This window comes from Ictidomys tridecemlineatus, chromosome 4, assembly GCF_052094955.1.
Source record: "Ictidomys tridecemlineatus isolate mIctTri1 chromosome 4, mIctTri1.hap1, whole genome shotgun sequence".
Classification (NCBI taxonomy): domain Eukaryota; kingdom Metazoa; phylum Chordata; class Mammalia; order Rodentia; family Sciuridae; genus Ictidomys; species Ictidomys tridecemlineatus.
This window is the reverse complement of record NC_135480.1, coordinates 13224245-13231652: the sequence shown is the minus strand read 5'-3', so window position 1 is coordinate 13231652 and position 7408 is coordinate 13224245.

Below are 7408 nucleotides of genomic sequence, written 5' to 3'. Positions count from 1 at the left end.
GGAAGAGCATGAGAAGAAGACTACCACTAAATAGGGAAAGAGAGGTGGGAGGGAATAAGAGGGAGAAGGGGAGTTGCACAGAAGATGGAAGGAGACCCTCATTGTTATACAGAATACATGTATGATGTTGTGAGGAGAAAAAGAAAAAAAGAAGTGTGTCACATTCGATTGGATAGAGAGAAAGGATGGGAGAGGAGGGGAGGAGTAGGGGGGATAGGAAGGGCAGTGGAATAGAATAGACAATATGATTGATGTATGTGCATTCCATGTATGTATTATATGTCACCAATGGATCTGCTCCCCAGGGAAATAAGTTCCGTTTGTTTAGACAATGATGCTGCTTAGCCATCACGGCCAAACTCTCCCTTCTAGCTGAAGCACCTAACAGCTTTCTTCCCTCACAAGTGTTCACTGAACACTGAAGATGCGGTAGGAGCCCTCTAACATGGAGGCAATGTTGAAAGACATAACCGTGCTCTTGGAGTACTTAGAGTCTGAGGCGGGGGTCAGTCTTTCACAGTTCTTGATAAGCGTGTTCCGAGAATAAAGGGGGTCACCAGTAAAACACGTAGCCAGAAATCCAGGCCAGGTCTCACCTCTGGGAACCAGAATGGTTTGTGAAACCTGACTGAACCTGTGACCTGGAAGGTGAATGGAGGAATTCAATAAAAACATCCGTAGAACACACCTCCTCTGTGCGGCCTGTCTGCCCTAAGTACACCTTGTGTCTATGGATGTAGGACTCACAGGTACACCAGAGAAGGGAGTCAGTCGGGTAGTTCAGGGACTAGCCGTGTGCGAAAGGTGAAACCCCACGCTGTCCTAGGCCAGCTTCCATCAGTGCAGGGCAGAAAGGGGATCCAAGGGACTGAGTCCCAGGGACCAGGGGCCACCGCTGTGGAAATGGCGTTTGCTGGGCTGCTTGTCTCACGCTCCCTGGTGTTGGGGAAGGTGTTTCCTGGGAGTCTGCTCATGAGTCCAGGCCTGTGAGTTTGTACCACTGCTGTCTTAGGGTCAGACCACGAATCAGGAGGGTTCCTGGGAGAAGGAGCCATGGCAGAGAGGACTGGAGAGTGAGCAGGGGTGACCCTGACAAAGAAGCCACAGGGAGTCTCAGATGAAGGAAAGGACACACGCCACGCACTGTTTATTATAAGAACTTCATAATCAGAAATTGCATCACCGTATCAGAATCCCTGGTCTAAAAAAAAAATACACCTCAGTGTGAAGAGCAGATGAGCCCTGGGTGGTAGGCTGCTCCTGCAGTGTCAGCCTGGTCATTCCTGTACAATGGGCTTCCTGGGCGCAGCAGGATAGTTGAAAACCTGTTTCTAGCTCTGTTAACGTTTTAGTTCACAAAGAAACCTCTTGATAGCGCACAAGCCTTGAACAATTTACAGTCCCCCCAGTCTAACTCCCTGATAATGAGACCCTGTGTAATAAACTTGCAGAGCTAGTTCTGGGTCACTGTTTCCCCATCACTGTGCAGCGTCCCACCTCATCCCAGCTTTGCTTTAAAATGTCTCTGTGTTTTCTTTGTCTCTGGTGTTTTTCTCCATCTTTCGTTGCCCCTACTCAAGATCCTTTGTTGAAGCTGCACGGGTCACAGCGTCTCAGGAACAGCTCAGACCTAATAATGGACTCTTTTGGCCCTGCCCTGCCCCTCTGCCCTCTATGTAGCTGGACTGCTGTGGATACTACAGTTTAAAGAAAAAAATTTTTTCAAAATTTACATTATTTCTAAAAGTCCAGACAGATGTGGATAAAATTTTTTAAAATAAAAAAATGCTGTCAGAATTTGACCAGTGGTTAACCAACACCCACCCTCATCTCTCCATTAAAAAAAAAAAAACTCCACAACATTTAATGTTTATATTGGATATGATTTTAAAATAAATAATTTCAGCAACTGGATAATTATGTAAGTTAGTGAGTTTGTTTTTAATACAAATGCATCATAGAAGGCTGAAGTAGATCTGTGACTCATACCTTGCTATGGCTTAGTCCAGTCAGATTGTTAAACTCCCCAAACCTGGCAGATTGACTTATAATTGAAAGCCAGGTCTGAGGCAGAGAGGAAACATCACTTTGGTTTCTGAAGGGTGAGTAAGACTTAGGGGTGAAATGTGGAATGGTGTTATGTGAAAATAGCTTAAATGCTGTATTTCAACTTTTTTAATGCAAGAGCAAACACAGATTTTGAAAAGAGAACACAAATAAAATTTGCCTATTTCAAAATGGGTCTTCAAGCAGGTCCAGTACCAGAAGAGGACGGTCATCCAGGGTTTGGGGCTCCGCACAGTCCAGCTGGCAGCTCCCCCCTGGTCTATTGCCTAAGTACAGGATGGATTCCCCTGTCTAACCCTGGGCAGCCCCATCAAGACATGATTCTCAAACCTAATAATGTACCTGGACTGAAAAAACAATAGCAATACTTGGAGAAAAGTGGGGATATTTTTTTAAAATACAGTAAAAATAAATCAAAATTGTCAAGAATTACAATAAAAATGAATACAATGATTTTTCTATTAAAATGTCTACCTTTTATTTTTTATTAAAAACAAAGTCCAAATAGCTAGATAGGAGAATAGAACTAAGAATAATTTTCCTTCTCTACATTTCAAGTTTTCTGTAATAAGGTCATAATTACATTAACAACCAAGGAAAAATGTTTAAAGAAGAAATCACTGTAAAACTGATGAAATCCAAATAATGTCTGTGAATTGGGAAAAACAAAAAATCTAAGAAGCATGTATTAGCCTGCTCTGGCCTCCATGGAAAACCATCTTAGACTGAATAACTTAAACAACAGAAATTTATTTCTCATTTTTCTGGAGCCTAGCAGGTCCAATGTCAAGGTGGTAGGCAGCAAGGTAAGTTTCTTTTTTTAATATTTTTTATTTCTTCTTTTTAGTTATTCATGACTGCATACTGATGGAGAAACATAGCATACGTACATGGAATATGACTTCCCATTATTGTGGTTGTACATGATGTGGAGTCACACTGGTCATGTAGTCCTATGTGAACATAGGAAATTCATGTCCAACTTATTCTACTGTCTTTCCCATGTCCATCCTCTCCTTCCTTCCCCTTATTCCCCCTGTCCAATCTGGTGACTCTCCCCTCCATGAGTCATCATTTGCATATCAAAGAGAACATTCTGCCTTTGATTTGGCTCATTTCACTCAGCAGGATACCCTCCAGTTCCATCCATTTACCTGCAAATGTCATAATTACATTCTTCTTTATGGCTGAATAATATTTCTCTGTACATTCTACCACATTTTCTTTACCCATTCATCTTTCGAAGGACACCTAGATTGGTTCCATAGCTTAGCTATTGTGAATTGAGCTGCTATGAACATTGATGTGGCCACGTCACTATGGTATGTTGATTTTAAGTCTTTTAGGTATAAGCCAAGGAGTGGGATAATTGGGTCAAATGGTGGTTCCATTCCAGGTGTTCTTAGGAATCTTCATATTGCTTTCCAGAGTGGTTGCACCAATTTGCAGTCCCACCAGCAATGTATGAGTGTACCTTTTTCCCCATATCCAACATTTATTGCTACTCGTATTCTTGATAATTGCCATTCTGAGAGGAATGAGATGAAATCTCAGTGTGGTTTTAATTTGCATTTCTCCAATTATAAGTTGAACATTTTTTCATTTATTTGTTGACCATTCATGTTCTTCTTCTGTAAAGTGCCTGTTCATTTCTTTTGCCTATTTATTGATTGAGTTATTTGTTTTTCTTTGGTGTTAAGTTTTTTGAGTTGTTTATATATCCTGGAGATTTTTTTAAATTTTTTTTCTTTAGCTGTAGATAGACACAATGCCTTTATTTTATTTTTTGTTTGTTTGTTTGTTTGTTTTTTATGTGGCACTGGGGATGGAACCCAGTGCCTCACACATGCTAGGTAAGCATTCTACCACTGAGCCACAACCCTGGCCTGTGTATATCGTAGAGATTAATGCCTTAGCTGAGGTGCAGGTGGCAAAGATTTTCTCCCATTTTGTAGGCTCTCTCTTCATGTGCTTGATTGTTTCCTTTGCTGTGAAGAAGATTTTTAGTTTGATAAAATTAATTGACTCTTGATTTTACTTATTGTGCTATAGGAGTCTTGTTGAGGAATTTGTTTCCTAAGCTGACAAAATGGAGATTTTGACCTACTTTTTCTTCTAGTAAGAAGACAGTCTCTGGTCTAATGCCTAAGTCTTGATCCACTTAGAATTGAGTTTTTTGCAGGGAGAGACATAGGGGTCTAATTTCATTTTTCTGCATATGGATTTCAGTTTTCCCAGCACCATTTGTTTAAGCGGTTATCTTTTCTCCAATGTATGTTTATGGCATCTTTGTCTAGTATGAGATAACTGTATTTATATGGGCTTGTCTCTGTGTCTTCTATAATGTACCATTGGTCTTCATGTCTGTTCTGGTGCCAATATCATGTCATTTTTGTTACTATAGTTCTCTGGTATAATTTAAGGTCTGGTATTGTGATGCCTCCTGCTTCATTTTTCTTGCTGAAGATTGCTTTGGCTATTCTAGACCTCTTATTTTTCCAAATGAATTTCATGAGTGCTTTCTATGAAGAAGGTCATCAGAACCTTAATAAAAAATTTCATTATCTGCCTAGCGCTTTGGGTAGTATGGCCATTTTGACAATATTAATTCTGCCTACCCAAGAACATGGGAGATTGTTCCATCTTCTAAGGTACAAGGTAGGTTTCTTTCTGAGATCTCTTCTCCCTGCTTGTATGTGTATGTTACTTTGCTGTGTTCTCACATAGTGAAAGAGAGAGGGGGGAGGGAGGGAGGGAGAGAGAGAGAGGAGAGGAGAGAAGAGAAGAGAGAAGAGGAGAGGAGAGGAGAGGAATACTACCTCCCTTCCTTTTCTTAGAAGAACACTAGTTTCATCAGTGGAGCTTCATCCTGATGACTCAATCTAAGCTTAATTACTTCCCAAATGCCTCACTTCCAAATACCATCACATTGGAAATTAGGGATTTAACCCATGAATTCGAGGGAGACATAAATATTCAGTGCATAACAAGGCATTTTTGAAATAACACAAAGTTTAAAAGGATGAAAACAAGTTATATTAGGAACTCTTAAACTGAAATCAAAGTAATTACATCATACCAAGCCAAGTAGGACTTAAAGTGAACACATGATAAAATACGGAACCTTCCCACAAAATGTGTGACAAGTCTTCTTAACAACAGAGCACAAGAAGACAAATTATATATATATCAAAAGCTGATAGATATACAAAGAGAGGTCATCAGACCCATAATCACAGAGGGCACTTGCCTTAAGAAGGGAAGCCAATAAACAATAAAGACAATCTGGATTTACACAATACCACTATAACTGGATTTATTTATTTATTCAGTGATTTTTTTATTATCTGCTTATTCTTTTCATCCTCTTGTCCATCTGTTTGTTTCCCATTGCTGCCAATAGGAATAATGAGATGGGAACCCGTCCATAGGAGAGAGCTGGCTCAATGAGCTGGGAGAAGTGACTCACAGGACCTGCCTGCTTTGAAATGCAGAAAAGGCAATTTGGGGCACAGTAAAAGACCTAGAGTTTTGGCTTTTAACATGAGTTAAAATTATCCAAAGACAATCCTTGGGCAATGTTGTTCACTTGGTTCCTAATCTGTGAAATAAAAAGATGATGAAGTCAGACAACCCTATGGAAAATGCCAAAGCAGAATGCCTGCCTTTGAGTGGAGGCTACTACCTGTTGCATCTCACCCAGATCTCTGCCCCAGGGCAGCCACTTCGCCTTGACAGAGCCATAAATGCTGCGTTGCTAGGACAATGAAAAGCACAGCGCTGGTTTTCCACGAAACTTCTAATATTTAGAGTGATGGTGAGACAAAGAGGTCTTAGTTAACTGAAAGATAAGTTGACAAAAAAAAAAAAGTCTGAGTCAATAAGAGCTTTAGCAACCTCAGAAGAACAAGTTACCCTAGTGGAGCTTGCGACTCGGGCATCTCCCACTCCATCCCTCCTGCCACCTAAAGGGACTGGAAGCTCTTGCGGTTGTCAATCAATATTGGCCCTGCTTTTCCCTACCTCTATGTCCTGGCCCTGCTTTTCCCTACCTCTATGTCCCTCCCTTTTGCTGCAAGCCTATCTTCTGACAACATCTAAAGACAGAGTGCACACGACTAGCAGCACCAGGAAGTGCCTTGACCTGTGGCGAGCACCTGCCGCACCTGCCTTGAGCGCGGTGCTCCTGGAAGGGCGCCCCAGGAAGGACAGGAGGGAGCCACCAATCAGCAACTGGCATCATCTCTTGAGAAATGCAGCTCCAGGATGGAGCTGGAATGGGCGTTTTGACGAGTTCTCCAGAGGATTCTGCTACGCAAGATTTCTGAGCATTCTCCTCCTAAGCAAAGAAGCGCTCTGCTGGGTTTAGGCAGTTCTGTGCCCAGCCAGACTGCAGCAGTTCTGTGGATGCCCTCACTTGATAAAAGATGCACTTAAACTGGGCCTCACCCTAGATCTACGGAGCTTAGGCATTGAAATGGATTCCCAGGATCCGCACTTGTAAAATCACACAAGTGATAAGTTTGAACATTAATGTACGATCATAAACTGGCACATCTCTAACTCACAAGTAGGGGAATGGGACCCCCAAGACAGCAGGGAACTTGCTCAAGGTCACCCAGGAAATCCAAGCTTTAAGTTAAACCGCACCTGGAGCAGAGTCCCTCTCCCGCCTTAATCCTATGGCCTTGGAAAAACTATCCTGTATATTGATATGTGACATGGGGTAGCAGGACGCAGTGGCTCAACCTTGTACTCCCAGAGTCTTGGGAGGCTGAGGGCAGAAGAATGGCAAGTTCATGGCTAGATTGAGCATTTTAGGGGCACCTTGTCTCAAATCTCAAGATGAGAAATAAAAGGAGCTGAGTATGTAGCTGAGCAGTAAAGGGCCTTGAGTTCAATCAAACCCCAGTACCAAATACACACACACACACACACACATATGTATATATGTCCAAATATATATGCATGTATGTATGTAAATATGTGTGTGTGTGTATAATTATACTGGAATGTCAAATGAGACCAAAAAAAATGAATCCCAACTACCAAGCACTGCCCCACCAGGAATAGATGTTGAATTAAAATGTGACATTCCCACCCCCCACCACACACACACACACACACACACACTGGGGCCCCATCCATCTGGGAGCTCCACTGGCTGGAAAGGGAACCCTTGCAGCCCACTTGGTGGCGCTGTAGGAATTTCTCTTCCTGAAGACAGAAAATTCCCAGCTGGAAGGTGGCCTCCTCCAGGGAGACTGGGGAGTCTCCATGGAGGGCTCTGGGGGTCTACATAGAAAGGTTTAGCTGTGGGAGCTTCTGGCCAGGAACTTAG